At 44.0% G+C, this 17329-nt stretch overlaps 1 protein-coding gene across 2 annotated transcripts in view; it reads right to left on the bottom strand.

Moving 5' to 3' along the window:
* LOC147027525 (uncharacterized) overlaps nt 1-15926 on the bottom strand; it is a 73032-nt gene extending 57106 nt beyond the window's left edge. For both annotated transcript variants that reach the window (XR_015057079.1, XM_085876999.1), the window contains exon 1: nt 11621-15926. The gene's annotated coding sequence lies outside the window, so the exon portion shown is untranslated. The remainder of the gene's footprint in view (nt 1-11620) is intronic.
* Between the last annotated feature and the right edge of the window lie 1403 nt (nt 15927-17329).

The raw sequence follows: 17329 nt of genomic DNA, 5'->3' as shown, positions 1-17329 counted from the left end.
TTTAAAGAAAGAATACTTGCATCCTGCATTAGCTGGGGAGGGTTGATGGACTGAAGAGCAGGGGAGCAATGTTGGAGAATAGAGAAACAAAACAGAGACCTCCAACCTGCCTGTGATGTGAGAGCAACAGACATTGTGCTTTGGTCTTAATCGCAGAAGAGTCCAATAATTTTGAGACATTTAAATTCAACATTATTGAGGAGAGATACAGTAGATGTGATGCTGGACCACCAGCCCATAGCAGGGAGCAGTAAGTAGTCCATTAAACAAGGACAAAGGCCTCGTCGTTGCCGGTTATTGCAGGTGAGTTAGTGGACACTTATGGAGAAAACTTGCATACAATAACAAGGCCCATCATTGGCACCCTGAACAAATGACAAAGTCCTGCCTAAAACTGCAGGGAGCAGGTGGTCGGGTCTTACTGGATACGCCTCAACACCAGGTTACACTGCTTGGATCTCAGAGTGTCGTTGTTGCTTCGGTAGCAGCTCCCTTACTATGAACAAATGCACATACCGAGGTTGATCGCATGTCACATGTGAATGGCCGTATTTGGCTTCAAGAGCAACCAAGATTTCAACAGGTGCAAGAAGGTGAACGAAAAAGTCTTCCACCAGCTCCCCACCCTCAACAATGAAGGAACATTCCTGCAGCAGTGAAATTCAGCAAAGATGTTATTGTCTTGCAATGCAACATCAAGCCAATGTCACATTTTTTTCAGTGGTGGGAAAAGAAGAGAGTGAGCGATTTCCTGAAGTCATTGGAGTAGATGTCATATTTTTGCTCATGCACCTTTCTCAAGAGGGGAATACTGTTTCACTCCCTCTTGCAGCATTAAAGACAGTCTGCTGCTTGATGATCCATTTGTTGATAAAAGAAGAAACATTGTGGCAGAAGGCACGCTGCAAGTCAACCAAAACTGTGAGGTGCATCACACGATCGGAGAATCCACATTGTATCAGACACATCGAGGGAGAGATATCCGTCAAAGGTTCAGGCGTTCATCATAAGCAATACATTTCGACATAACAGTGCAAGATATGGCACACAGTGGTACTTTGAAGGTCCACAGAATCAGAAATTCATGTTTGGTTTAATTAATAGATACTAGTACGTGCCGGTACATGCGTGGCCGTACGTGCAAAAAAAAATTCAAACCGCGAGCCAGAAACAACAACCACGCAGGCCGTTCCTTCGCTCTCGTAAACGACGACTGGATTGGGGCATTGTGTTTATGTATAAATGCACAGAAGAAATCGAGAAATTATTAGAATACAGTCAGTCATCACTATCCGGAAGTCCGTACGTTGTAACCCGTAATGGGGAACGTGGCTGAAAATCTCTTCCCCATCGGCCACGCCTACGCAGCAACGTGTCTTGTCATTGGTTGGTAAATAAATAGCCATAACTTGGGAAGCACTTGTCCGATTAATATCAAACCTTGAAAAGGCACATACTCAGGGCCCCAGCAATATACCTGGCAAGTTTCAATTAGATTGGACCAGTGGTCACACACACACACACACACACACACACACACACACACACACACACACACACACACACACACACACACACACACACACACACACACACTGCTGGAATTATAGATTGATGGCTTCACTTAACGCTTAAATCGATGTTCTTTTCTTGAATAAATATCTTGGAAGGAAGATTTATATGTTTTTTTGGTGTCCTTTTATGTTCGATTGGCCTCGCCCCCCTGCCCCCTCCCAGAAAAAGAAGGCGATTTGATTAAGTCATACATCATGTGACCCGCCACATCATATCAAGGATACCTTTGCTGTAGGACTTGTGTTTACATGCGGCCTACAGAGGCCTTGAACCCTGAAAAAGTACTCGGAATGCCAGCTAGATCTATTGTGGCTCGTTGTAGCAATTCAAAGATGGTGTGAGTATGCATGTTTTCCCACAAGGTCCAGCTGAAAGGAAAATTTGGACAGCCAAAGTAAAACCAATCAGAGGAAAGTGGCATGGTCCAGCTGCTTCCAACTTCATTTGCAGCACCCATGTTGAAGATGATTCGTACGACACCGGCCTGTATTCCCAGTTTGGGATGAGTAAATTGAAAGCCGACACGATCCCCACGAAGACTAGAGATAATTCTCATCTCATGGAGAAGAAGAAAATGGACAGAACAGCTGTGGAAAAGCGTGAGAAACTGAGGGCAAGCAGCGTTTTTGTTTTTTTGCATTTCTATTTAGCATCGGCCATGATTGCCACCATTTTAGTAATCAATCAGTAACCTTCTACATTATGTATCACACATACATGCAAATACAGCCGTATCAGACATACGCACAGGTACAGCCGTATCAGACACACGTACAGGTACAGCCGTATCAGACACACGTACAGGTACAGCCGTATCAGACACACATACAGGTACAGCCATATCAGACACATGTACAGGTACAGCCATATCAGACATACGTACAAGTACAACCATGTCAGACATATGTATGGGTACAACCATATCACATATGTGTACAGGTGTAAGCAGGGCTAATAGTAATATATGTGTAGTTTCTATGTGCCAAGCAGATAGATAATCTGCAGAAATGGAGAAAACTATGATCTCCATGACCATGGTTTATAGTTTGACAGCAACAAAGAACTTTCACATTGTAATGCCTGTTATTTGCGGACGCATGCTCCGCCAGGCTGGCGCGGGTGAGGAATGCAGGCATGATGAGTATACAACCCTTCCTGGCTATATAAATATTGTGTGTGATGCATGACGAAACACGTACGATGTCAAAAGGATCTGCAAGTTAGAAACTACAATAATTATTGTCTGACTTCTACTTTTGAGTTTTGTCACTTATTCTTAATTGGCATGTTACTGGTTGGGTGACAGCATCACCTCCCCACCCCCCTCCCCTCCACAGTGACTGACACACACACACACACACACACACACACACACACACACACACACACACACACATACACACACACACTGTTACTGTAACTCAGTATGCAATTCTGACCACTCGTTATCAAAAAACCTAACACTTCCCCTCCCAACTCTGTACCATCTTTGCTCCCCTACCCTCCCCCCTTCACCACCCCTCCAACACCAAGTCCTCACATTCCCCTCCCTGCACTCAAGCCTTCAAAGCCCTCATGTCCCCACTCCCACCGAAAATCCTCAACCCCCCTCCCCCTTACAAAGTTGTCCCATTTTTACTCTCACCCTCCTGCTCATAAAAGCAAACCGGGCATTCCCAAATCAAAACAGCAGAGTATGTACCGGTTTCTCCTCACCTATCATGCCATCACCGACTTCACAGAAACCCGTCAGGGGCCATTCAAAAATTACATGATGTATTTTTGGTCTAAATTTAACACCCACCCCCTGTAATGCTTCAACAGACACCCCCTAAATTATTCCGCAACACCCGATGAAGACTCTCCACCACTATTCATACCTTAATCCCAGGATGCTATTTATCCCGTTGTCTTTTTTCAGTTACTTTGAACTAAATTTGAAAAAGTAAAGGCGGTACAGGTGACAGCGTCCCCCCAATAAGACCAGGCAGCAGTCACAATCCCTGCAATGACATAATTGGACTAATCGTTCATAGTAATGTAATCATTTCTAAATATGTTTAATTGGTTTCATTTGCAGATGAGATCAAGTGTTCCGGTTGGAATAGCAATGATAGAATTGAAATAAAGCGATCAGTGGGATCCAAAACATAAACTGTTCAGCCTGGTGGAGGTAATGCACTCTTCGGAGGAAGGCCGTTCGAGTGACGACAAGAATTATAAAGAGCTATTACATCAAAAACTCCACATTTACCATGTTCTAGCTCATCGATGATTTACTACTTTACCACTTGTTACTGCCGAGTCTTTCTTCGACGTCGTCCCAATTGTTGTGCACACCAGGTATTTTATGACTGATGCCATCTCCAATTTCCACCTCGGGTTCATACACGTACGGTCTGACAGTGCCTTCAACATAATGATTTTGAGTATCGTCGCAATCAGACGATTATTGATCGGAAAAATCTTTGTCAAATTCACTTTCTGACGAGTCTGAAGCAAGTTGTACGGCCATTTTTTTTTCATTGTCTGTTGAGACAATCTTTCCCTCGATTACGTCAAGCAGATGACGTCCTGGCCATCACAAAATTATTATAATTAAAAACCACGTTCAGTTCTTTGTTTATTACTTTAAAATCAATATAACCACATTAAAAATATATATAATTCTAATTCTGTGCACCTTTAAGTGTTCAACAAACACAGATATAACTACAGAGTTCATTGAACTCCTTACTACATGCAGTATTTAAGTAGATAATTCATTTGAAATAAAATAATTATTTTAAAGATCATATGAAAAAATTCCAGAAGTTTAGCGCCGTTGATGCACTTATACATAACATGCAAAACTTGAGGTTTTTGAAGCAGTAGGAAGGCGATTTGTCTTCTATAGTGTTTAAGTGTATGATTAAATTGAAAAAAAAAACATTTAAACATCATATTCAACAAGCTTGAATGAGCTAAGATCCTCGTCCTCTTAAAGATGACGTCATAAAAACGAATATGACGTCATTGTGATGTATCAGGTTTGGGAGAAATTATCTGTGCTAATGCCCGGCTTGATTCCCACAAACAAAATTCAAACAGCTTGCCTAGTTTCGGAGATAATGGTATAGGCGATTTCCATTAGCGGCGATATTATGATGTAAACTTTTTTTCTAGGAAGAATTTCCAAAATCGGAGATGGTTACTGCCTGCGCTTTCTGCATATACATGGCAAGCTTCACGAAGATCCGATGAAAACTCTGGGTTGTGAAACAAAAAATGTCAAAAAATAGGAATGACGTCATAAAAATTGATACGACATCATAGTGATGCATCATATGTGCGGTAATTCATCTCTGCTAATGCCCTGTTCGATTTCCACAAACAGAATTCAAAAAGCTTACCTAGTTTCGGAGATAATTATTTAGGCGATTTCCATTTGCGGAGATATTTTGACGTCATAACTTTTTTTCTAGGAGGAATTTTCAAAATCGGAGATGGTCATTGTCTGCGCAAGGTATTTTTACATATATACACCAAGTTTCTGGAAGTTTCGATGAAAACTGTAGGCTGTGAAACAAACTAGTTTTGGAGATAATGGTATAGGCGATTTCCACGAGTGGCGATATTATGACGTTAACTTTTTTTCTAGGAAGAATTTCCAAAATCGGACATGGTTACTGCCTGCGCGTGGGCTTTCTGCATATACATGGCAAGTTTCACGGAGATCCGATGAAAACTCTGGGTTGTGAAACAAAAAATGTCAAAAAATAGGAATGATGTCATAGTGATGTATCATATGTGCGGTAATTCATCTCTGCTAATGCCCTGTTCGATTCCCGCAAACAGAATTCAAAAAGCTTGCCTAGTTTCGGAGATTATTTTTTAGGTGATTTCCATTAGCGGAGAGATTTTGACGTCATAACTTTTTTTCTAGGAGGAATTTTCAAAATCGGAGATGGTTACTGTCTGCGCAGGGTATTTTTACATATATATGCCAAGTTTCAGGAAGTTTCGATGAAAACTGTCGGCTGTGAAACAAAAAAGTCCACAAGAACAACAATGTGAGTGAGACTTAGAGATCCTCCACGAGGATCTAAAAAAATAAAAAAATCCCTGCTGTTGATGCAATAGCTATTACGCCACCTTATCCAACACATTACATTGGTTCTACATGCTTGTTGTTTATGTCCTTTATAACGTCCAAATGTAATTTTTTTTCCTGAAAACCACTGAAAATAATTAATCACGGTCTCAGTTGAAGGGATATTAAAAAAAAATATTTTTGCCAATCACAAAGTGCCAAAAAAAGCCCTAAGAAGTGTTGATTTTCGATTTTCACCAGTGACGTCACACTCAGAACCCACCTTGATCCAAATGGTGGCTTCCATAGAAAAACAGTGCACTGTATTTCAAGCTCGCTTTCCGATACCGATTCCACCGGCATTAGCAAATCAGAAGGTTCTCAGTATGTTGAAACTGATCAGTGGGATTTTGAAAAAATTATTGGAGATAAAATTAATGATGGAAAAGTTTTTGGAGATAAAATTAATGATGGAAAAGTTTTCACGGGAATTGTGGAGCCGTATCGTTTTGAGCCTTATGTGAGCAATTCGGATGAAGATGGCGACAATGAGAGTGTGAGTTAAGATGAAAATGCCGGTCGCATGTTCACAACAGGTTGGTAGGTTTTGTTCTTTTCCATTCAATTCACAATTTATATGGGATTTTTGTATTAATTGATAAATAAATCTGTTCCACTCCATCAGAAACGTGGCATGGACACAGCACGGACCCGGCACAACACAGCACGGACCCTATAAAGAGATGGTGGTTCATTTGATTTGTAGATAATTATTTTCAGGTGCTCTTTTGGAAACTGCCGGGCAATGGTAACAGGTGTTTGATTCACCACTCAAATTGTCTGTGTACACGTGCTGGTAGCTGGGTAGTGACGGTGTTACAGTTTTGAGCAACGGCTGTTTCTTCCACTTCATCATGGGGATGGTGTCCTCTCTCAATCGTGGCGGATAACCACAAGTTCGAACCATCTCTATTGTTTCATAACAATGTTCTGTAAACTGCTCCGAGCACAAAAGTGACATTTTCTAGGCCTGATCCACACTTTTTGTGCAAACCTCGTCAAATTTCTGGGATACTTAGGCTGTTTCAGCCCTTGATGTAGGATGAAACCATCTCGGTTTGTATTACTACAACCACAAAGGACGTGTCGACTCGGCATATTTATGGAAAATCGAAAATTATTCGCAATTTGAGTGAAATAATTGCACCACAATGTAACCCGGAGACGGTACAAATCTTATGCTCGACTTCTGGGTGTGATGTCACAGCTAATCATGAAGAAGAAGAAGAAGAAGATGTTGACTTTTAATCACAAAATTCCGACTTTATAAACCAGAAATCGGAGAACAGACACATCATATCTATTTTGTAGGGTATCAAGTGATAGATTAGCATTGAGATGGTTCGAGTGTTTGGGTTCTCCTAAAAAAAAAAACAGTAAGATTCCTATTTGTAATAATTTTCAATTTTGTTTGACTGCCAGACAGACAGACAGAGTAAAATAAATTATCTCACTCCTCCCTGCGACTGTGCGATCATGACAAATTCAGAGCCAAAGTAGTGCTAAACTGCAGATTCATTTTTCCGATTCATGTTCCAATTTGTGTTCAAAATACAACGTTGTTCCTCAATCATAAACTGACATTTGTGGACAAACGGACAGACAGACAGAAGTGAATCGCTTGCTTAACCCTGCCTTTCACGTCTTACGTGTGGCAAACATGTGCGTACGTGCACACGTGCGCGCACACACACACACACACACACACACACACACACATACACACACACACACACACACACATACACACACACACACACAAACTAATGCGAGCTACTGCCTTTTTTCTCTCTCGATTAGTGTCATGGCTAACAAGGAAGGCTGCCCAGGAAGCTCCTTTTTTTTTTTTCTTTTTTTTTTTTTTTTTCGCTGAGTCAGCCCTATATTTGGCGGGGTGGGGGGGGGCTGCGTTCTTTGTTTCTTTCTTGGTTTTCAAAATAATTATTGCGTGTTATTCACTTATTCCTACGTGCGGATTCGTTTCGTAACCCATTTCATCTGTATGGGGTGTGGCCAAAACCTCTGCTCATGCAAGTCATTACAATTATCATTATGTAAATTATTCCCACAGTAATGTATTTTATGAGGAAGGGTGTTACTCCCCATGTGAACGACATACCAGGAAGCGAGTTAAAAAAAAAAGTGGTGCCAGGCACAACAAATCCCGCCCATTTAAGGCATAAAGTTATTTTGGGGATCAAATTTAAATTTGATACATCCTTAACCTGAATGTTGATCATAAGGAATAGAATAAGGAATATTTTAGTCTTAGTTTTAAGTCAATTAAACCATTTTTGACGAAGTTATGAGCGAAAAACGATTTTGACCTTTTCGTGACCTGACCTTGACCTTTGATCTAATTGGACCCAAGAGTTAATGGGGTCGTCCGAGGTTCATTACCCACCTGTGGATACAATTTGACAGTGTTTGAGCCAGCCGTTTTCCCGTAAAGTTGTATTTTCGTAACCATGTTTTAGTTTTAATGGAAAATTTGTAATTATGACCGAAGACCATGACCTCCAAAACTTCGGACCCTACTGATCTTCACAAATATGCATTTTTCACTCTAGGAATGGGTAGGATTATAAGTGACAAATATAATAAGGTTCACTATAAGCTTAGTTTGAAGTAAATCAGATAATCTTTGACGAAATTATGAGCGAAAAACGATTTTGATCATTTTGTGACCTTGACCTTGATCTTTGATCCAATTGGACCCAAAAGTTAATGGGGTCGTCCAAGGTTCAGTGCCCACCTGTGGATTAAATTTGATAGTGTTTGCTAAAGCTGTTTTGCCGTAAAGTTGCTAACAGACAGACAGACAAACAAACAAGCTGGTAGGCGATGAGGGATCCGCGAGGATCGAAGTGCTGGATACGATGCTTTTCATTCTGACTGATCCACCGATGAAGATTCATTACCAAGACGTATTGGTTCACATACAATTGTTCCTCTGCCTGGCAAGATTTTTCCGAATGTGTATTTTGCCAACTGGCACTCCTCATAAAAAATGTCAGTAAATAGACACCCTATTTTTGAAGGACTACCATTTGAAAAATAATCGGTTTGCTGGTTTGTGCTGTGGAGCCTCGCATTGCAGACACACACACACACACACACACACACACACACACACACACACACACACACACACACACACACACACACACACACACACACACCCCGATAAACTTCTCTCAATGCTCTTGTTTGACCACACCTGAGCCACACAATATTTTTCATAAGCCACTCCCACTTTCCTACGCCACTCCCACTTTTCATCAACCACGTCCACTTTCCCTAAGCTCCGCCCACTTTCCTAAGCCCCTCATAAAAAAATGACGGTAAATAGACACCCGATTTTTGAAGGACTACCATTTGAAAAATAAAACCTCAATCAAAAATCGGCTCAAGTAAAATTTTCTAAATATCTCGAAGTGTTTAATTCTGAAGTCTCGTTTCTCTACATTCAAAACTGAAGGACAAGTATTGAAAATACTATACGCGGTTTTTCGGCCGCTGCACAACAACGGGCGGTTGCTGGGCAACGAAATTCAAATGCGCACATTCCCACCCCATATGGCACCTGTTGGCAAAGTTTCATCGAAATCGGTTTGCTGGTTCGTGCTGTGGAGCCTCCCGTTGCAGCCACACATACACAGACAGACGGAAAACCCGACAATATGGGATATCTAGCATATATAGCGAATAAAACAAACAAACCAGACGATTGCAATATCCCACTCCCTCCCTCCGGGGGGCAGGATAATAATAAATTCCCAAACGACATGTGAATGGGGCAGCTCTCATTGGTTTAAACTCGCACATTACGTCACGTCTTCCGTCATTACGTCCTGATTCTCTCCGATTGAACCAGGGATGCGACGTCACAATGATCGTGGTTGTAAGGAGGCCATTTCGGTACATAACTGTAACCCCAACCCTAACCCTGTGGTGGCACAAAGTAGATTTTCATTTTTAAAATCGTCAAAATGCTGTATAAAGATGTACCTTATGAAAAAAGATGATGACGACGATGCCGAACTGGAAATTTCGGTAATGGCATTTTCGAAACATTATGAAATTGAAAAAGTTACTGAAAGAGCGAATTATTATGCATAAGTTATATAAAGGGAATAACAAGAAGAATAACTAAACTTACCAAAACGGGATAGTTATGTACCGAAATAGCCTCCTTACTACCACGACAAAATGGTGAAGTCTATCCACGGTTCAGAGGGAATCGGAATGGGATGTAATGATGCAACACGTGACTTAATGTGCGAGTTTAAACCAATGAGAGCCTCCCCGTTCACATGTGTTTTTTTTGGGGGGGGGGATCACTGCAGGTGAATCCCCGAGTGGCTTTGAGGGAGACACAAACTAAAGCTGCCGCGGTGTTTTATTATCACAAACAATCTTTACATGAAAACAAATTGAAGGAATAATTATGGGCCCCCTATTTGGTCCAAGACTGGGTATTTACCTCGCCTGCCCCTCCCCCTCCACACAAGCCTTCATTACTGTCAAGCATCCGGCCTTGGTCTCAAAGTTGTCCACCAAAGGCATTCAGGGGTATTCTCGTTATTTGGTTGAGCGACTTCCTCAATGCACACAAGTAATGTATTGCTCTTAATGGCATTCCTCTGCTCTTTCTTTGAAGGATTCATCTGCACCATTTGAAAATGCTCGATACCCCTTTGCCAATGTTGCCACAGCCTAACTCTCGGAGGAGTGATGAATCTTTATTCACAAAGTGGGACACGACTTTATACAATAATGATGGTTCTCTCCAACTTATACTTGAGCTTGTCCCCCCCCCCCCCTGTTTGCCAGTTTACTGTAAACTCCACAATTTCCAACAATAAAACCATAGCACATCAATTTTGAAGAGTCTGAGGATTCCAACTTGACTGCATTGTTTTGTCCCTCAAATTTGCTAATTATTCAATAACTTTGTCAACCGTGATAAAACTATCGACTGACCTTGGAATAAACCAGTGCTCTGTATATCATGGAGTTTGCAAGCAAATCTCTCATTACCTTACATATAGCCACATCACTATAATCACTACAATAGTCATAACCTCCGAGTTATCTGGTACCTGACTTCATGATACTGACATTACCTCCGCCACCGAAGGTGGACGGAGATTATATTTTCACCCGTCTTTGAGCAGGATAAGTCAAAACATTATGCATGGATCCGGATGAAATTTGGTGGACAGGTTGGGTGTGTCACAAGGACAAAATGATTCGATTTTGGTGAACACCCAGATACTATAATTTTTAAAGTGTATGAGGGGGTTAAACCCCGTTTCTCCTCGGAAGAGCTGGACCTGGGGCCACCGCTCACAATGAACTTTGTGGTACGGTGGGGTGCTTTACAACCACAAACGCCAATCAGTTAACCATAAGTTCCAGCGTCCACCGTCTAATTTGCCATTTAATTAGAGGTCACGTGGCTTCCTGAACAGGGAGCGCACCCTCGGCAATGCACCGATCTTATCTTGATTAGATCTTAAGTAGAGCGGCCGAGCGTTTACTGCTTTTGCATGCCGACTATGACAGGTTAATTATTTTGGGAATTACTTTCCAGTCTATCGAGGTTCGGGCAATGCTGGATCAATGGACGGAAAGGACAAACACGGATAGGTTGAAACGTCAACAAGGAATTTATTAAAAAGAAAAATAAATAAACTGGATAACTTTTTATTTCCTTGTGGGGTAAATAGATGAATTCAAATCATTCAAAATAATCTCAAACAAATAAGGAATTATTCAGGCATTGATAGAAAAATAGAAAAAGAGCAGATGCTTATCAGTTATCGCTATGTCTTGCTTAACGATTAAACACGAGAGAAAGGTACCCAGCAAATCATTCAAGGGGGAAATAAATCTGGTTTCGCTTACCATGGTAAAAGTCGCCGTGCGTCCAATAAAATGTGTGAGCATGCTTTGGTCCGCTGCCAGCACCCTGCCTCGCCATGCACCCAGCCACAAACAGGCTCAAACACCAACCAACGTCACGTCGTTACCCCCAGGAACCAGGGACGCCAAGAGCAGGTCTCAAGCAGCACCAGCAGGAATGGTCCAACCGTCAGGAGCTGTCAGCAACAGTCAGGAACTATCACCAGCTGTCAGGAAATGTCACCAATGGTCAGGAACTGTAAGGAACAATCACCAACTGTCAGGAACTGTCACCAAAGGTCAGGAGTTGTTCGGAACTGTCACCAACTTGCAGGAAAGCGGTCCTCCCGTCCTTTTTTATAGGTGACCAGGGTGGGCGGAGCCTCAAGCAGACTTCAGGCAAATCCACCTTGCCTATCAGTGCATCGCTACACGTCACTTCCAACCATCAATCTCGCGATCATTCCTTCCTAGTTCAGCCCGACATGAACAAGAGCCAGCCAGCATCCATAGAGCTGCCAAACGGGGCGTCAAGCGTCAATGTAAAAAGGTGGACGTCAACGTCGGCAAAAGAGGTGGGTGTCAAACCTCAATGAAAGATAGGTGGGTGAGGTAAATGATTCACAGCCATATTTGACCATCAGAATAACTGCTCAGGAAAAGCCCACGGTGTGCTTAATCCAATGTCCTGCAAGTCCAGTGTAAATAAATCGTCCACCTCCAAGCCAATGTGTCCCGAAGGAAAGGGTGTAGACGAGCCTCCGTTGGGCCAACGGCTATCTCGTGTGCATGAACGTGTCGTAAACAGAAAAAGGCCATCCCATAAAAAATGGAATCTGTTCTATACCCTTCTCCGACGCATCAAATAGTTAGAATCCCACCAGACAAGCCGATGAGTCTATTCTGGGCATTCATTTCTGGAAATAACTGTCCGAGGACCTGAATGTTGTGTGCATTAGTCAGATCCGATTCTGAAATTCATAACAATACATAGCACGATATCTCAAAACATTATGGACGGATTCTGACGAAATTTGGTGTACAGCTACGGTGCGTCACAAGGGCAAACTGATTCAATTTTGGTGAAGATCCAGATCTGGATACTGGAATTTTAAAGTGATTTTTCACCATCGTGAGATAGGGCCAAAAATGATATATAGCATGATATCTCAAAAAGTTGTGGATGGATTCGGATGAAACTTGGTGGACATGTTGGGTGTGTGACAATGAAGAATCGATTCGAATTTGGTGAAGATACAGAACCGGATAGTGGAATTTTAAAGTGATTTTTCACCATTGCGAGATCGGGCCAAAAATAAGATGTAGCACGACATCTCGAAACATTATGGACGGATTCAGACGGAAGTAGGTGTGCAGGGCGGGTGTGTTCCATGGACGAATCAATTCGATTTTGGGGAAGATCCGAATCCGGACACGAGAAATTTTTTTAATGATCCCTCGCCATTGAGTTACGGGGCCAAAACCGATATGTAGCATTACATTTCAAAAACTTGTGGACGGATTATGAAAAAAAATAAATAAATAAATAAATAACTTTGTGGACGAGTTGGGTAGTTCACAAAAACAAGCAGATTCGATTTTGGTTCAGGTCCGGATTCAGATCCGACCTATCAGTGAGATACAAAACGTAAACTGTTCAGCCTGGCGGAGGTTGTGGCAGACAGTAAGGTTGGGCTCCAGTAAGGTTCAGCCTGGCGGAGGTGGAGGTAAACTGTACAGCCTGGCGGACACTCTACCGAGTGTCGTTCTGGTTAAATATGTTTCCTAGCAATGCTCTAACGAGCTTTGTTCCCCCCTTTAACACCTTTGGCCTTATCCACATAGCGGCCCAAAGACCATAGTGTTGAAAGATACCACCGAGATCCTTTTGGTCCACAAACGAAAAAAGGGGGGAAAAAATATTTTTCACTATAATGTGTTAGTGAACAAAACACAATCAGACTCAGCACTCATCGCTGGATGAAAGAGTGGAGTTGGATTCTGCTTGTGGAGAACAAGTCCCCAGAGTGTGAGCTTACAGTAAATATAAGCATATAGTTATGTCAGACTGTGGTTGGGAAAAGAGAGGAGAGCCGTATAGTGTGAAGGTGGAGACTGCCTCTAATGAGGCAAATGTCGGGAAGTGAGCTCACAGGGCACGTGGGTATTGGCAGCTGCTGGCGGCAGCCTGGGACGGCATCGCCCGCTAATTAGACACCCTGGGCGAATCGATGAAGGGTCCTCCTTGGCAGAGTGGCAGCCCATAAATGATGAGGGCCTGCAGACGAGGACCACAGGCACACAGATTCGTTATCATTGAGAGCTGGACAGCGTGCACTGATTGCACGTGAAGGAACGCATTGCAAAAAAAGAGCATTTTTAAAAGAGTGAGAATGAAGAGTCGCCATTTTGGGGGATTTTCAAATCTTCATTGTGGCACCTTTTTCAGCCACAGTGAACAGGAGTTAGGAGTACCATGACAAACATGGATGATCGAGCTCTTTTTGCTGGACATCCTGAGAGCAAGAACATTTGCCAACATCCCCTGGTGAAATCGTGCCTCCGACGGATCGAAGGCTCTTTCACAAAGTCCGATGCCCAGTTGGGCAACTGCGTGCGTAGTGGACTCAAGGGTACTCTCGAAGCACCAGATTGAGATCCTTGCAGAGCACCTCCCCAGCCCATCCGCCTCTCTCTCTCTCTCTCTCCCTGCTTTGCCTCCGCCCAGCCTTCCTTCCTTTCCTGATCCCAGCGGAGGCTTTGTGTGACTTGGCAGCTGACTGACGGCGGCATCGCGACAGCCGATCGATGGAGCAACATAATGATGGCCATGATGGCAATGAGCTTTATATCCATAGTCAGCAACGGGACTGGTGTGTCGCAACAGCACGTCGTCCCACTCAAGGCTGCTCCGTGCCGTGCCCCATCGTGCACAGGTATAAGAGTACCTGAACGTAAGTCGAAAGTCCTGCAGTAGCTCATTGGAAGCTTTGTTGGTTCGGTGTGTGTGCTCGATCCGGAGTGAGCGTGAGTGGTGCCGTGTCGCTTCCAGACAAACTGTGGACTTCACGGGTCTATGGGTTCCTTCACGTGGATGCCCATCTTCAAGGTTCTCTGCCATCCCTAACATTTGTGACTCACATGATTATGATGACCCATCTGACTCAGAAATAGTCTTGCTCACAATGAATTAGATGATAACGATGATGTCCCTTTTTTGTGTTTTTTAAACAGCGATAAATCAATCCGTGCATATGTGGAGGCACAGATCCGGTTCAGATTGCTAATGCAAGAAGAGTGTCCCACAGGATGGTGCAGAGGGTCGGGCACCTGTCTTTGAGCCGTCTGGTGTGGGTTCGATTCCCTCCTGTCGGATTGGTGCTTCTCAGGCATGGCGTTGCATCAAAATTGGGGTGCCGGTGCTATCGAAAGGCTGCTGTTGGCTTCACGGTTAAGGTGTCTGGCTTAAGATCTTAGGGTCTTGAGTTTGAGCCTCCTCTTTTCGCCATTGAAGTAACACCAGGTGGGTAGACAGGCTGTTTTAGGAAACAAGTGAAATCCAATGGACGTGAAGGTACCTATTCACCTGGACCAATTGTTGTTGGAGGACAATAAAGATCCCACGTTGGCTTTTGCAAATAAGTGAGCGATTTTTCCAGGAACTCCGCTTGGAATATTGTCCATGAGAACCACAACCACCTGTAGGAGGCATCACACCTGGGGCATGGCAAATAATATCGGGATATCGAATTTTTGGTATTGTGACGACACCTCGAAAATGGAGGAGACCATCGTCACGACATGGCGAACTTTCGAGGAACGCCGTGCAAGTTCAAGCTTCGTGCCTGAAAAAGAGGACGCACACGATGAATGTCCATGCAGAAGGTGGCCGTTCGGCCCGTCATGCCTGCACTGCACCATTACCTCAGCGTCATCACCCGGACACAAGGGACAAGCGGGCCACAAGTGCTGCCAATATCGTCGTCCTCTCTCCTCGGTGCACTAGCACTAGCTTCCCGGGATCACAATGCACCAATCTAATGGGCTCCAGTAAGTCAGTGACCATAATGTCGGTGAAAAGGATCCGCACCTCAGGCGCATGAACAAAGTTTTCACACACACGCTTCGTGATTTGCAGCGCAAAGATAGAAGAAGCGCAATTTGCCGCTCCTAATGTCTCCGCCACGAGTGAAGGCAAAGACAAAGGAACGCTTCTCTCCATTAGCGCCATCAAATAAACAATGGCGCCTCACCGTCGTCGTTCCACCCCCCAGCGCCAGCCCCAGCTCGTGACGTCAGAGCGCGTCGACGGCGCCATCTCTCACCGTAGTACCTGCCTCTCCCCCCACCCCCGCTCGTGACGTCAGAGCGCGTTGCGCGCGCGCTCCGACAGCGCGTCGACGGCGCCATTTCTCACCGTCCGGGCGAACGGAAACTTTTTACAGCAAACGCAGGCAAACCGGCATGATTGATACTGATAGCCGTGATGATCGCGGCAGCAATAAACCTAATTAAAGCAATAAGACGGTGCTGCACCCAATTTAGTCACAGCCCGGACCGACCATAATGTATGGCCGGGCCAACTTTGAGGTTTCTTATCATTATTCTCCCGTGACTGGGTTGCGTGCTCGTTAGTGTCAGGCGTTTTTTTATTAGGGATAATTATTGAAATAAATGTGCGCAGCCTTGTGCCGCGAAGACGGATACAGCGCGCTCTCGTTAGCGCTTTACATATTTATCAGCGTTCGGCGGGGGGGCCGGGGAATGGGGGGCACCTCGGACGGGCGGCCCCATTGCTCCCCCCCGTCGTGTGCCGTGGCAGGACTCTGGGCCGAGCTCGCGTCTCGCTAATTAATCGGGCGTCTCGAAGGGCGGGGCGGGGTCGGCCGCGGCCACAGGTAGAAGGGCACGCGGGGAGGGTCCGCGCGGGTACCACGTGCTCGTTAAAATCGCGGGACATTTCGGTCGCCGGGTTCGGGTGACGCGGCTCCTTCGGTGGACACGTTGTCGCGAGGCGGCCAGGTATCGGAACACCTTTCATGGAACCGACGTCCGAACGAAACGAAGTTTCGAGTCTCGTGATGACGTCACGTCAACGGAGGGAAAATAAATAATCAAATGAATGATTTTTAATTTTTTTTTTTTTTTAAAGGACATTATTTGTTTTTTCGAAGAGTGAACCAAAATATTCTCCGCAGAAAGACGCACTCAGAGCGCCGCATCTCGGAGCACCTTGCCTTTTAAAGGGCACCAATAAGATGGCTGTCCATTCTGCCACATTTGTTTGTATTCAAAGGCGTCTGCATGGACCGCGAGATAAAAAGACCGTGCGGACTGAAGATTAATAAATCCTCCATCCGCAAAGGCATTTACCAGCTTTATGATCATGAGATGACCCAAAATAAGGGTTTACCCCCAATATGAACACCCACGACCATTTACACCAAAACAAGGGTTTACCCCGATATAAACACCCACGACCATTGTTTACACCAAAACAAGGGTTTACCCCGATATAAACACCCACGACCATTGTTTACACCAAAACAAGGGTTTACCCGGATAGAAACACCCACGACCATTGTTTACACCAAAACAAGGGTTTACCCCCATATTAACACCCACGACCATTGTTTACACCAAAACAAGGGTTTACCCCGATATAAACACTCACGACCATTGTTTACACCAAAACAAGGGTTTACCCGGATA

Source organism: Eptatretus burgeri, chromosome 4 (assembly GCF_056783735.1).
Source record: "Eptatretus burgeri isolate ZD-2024b chromosome 4, Ebu_testis_v1, whole genome shotgun sequence".
Lineage (NCBI taxonomy): Eukaryota > Metazoa > Chordata > Myxini > Myxiniformes > Myxinidae > Eptatretus > Eptatretus burgeri.
This window is presented reverse-complemented; position numbering and strand designations above follow the sequence as displayed.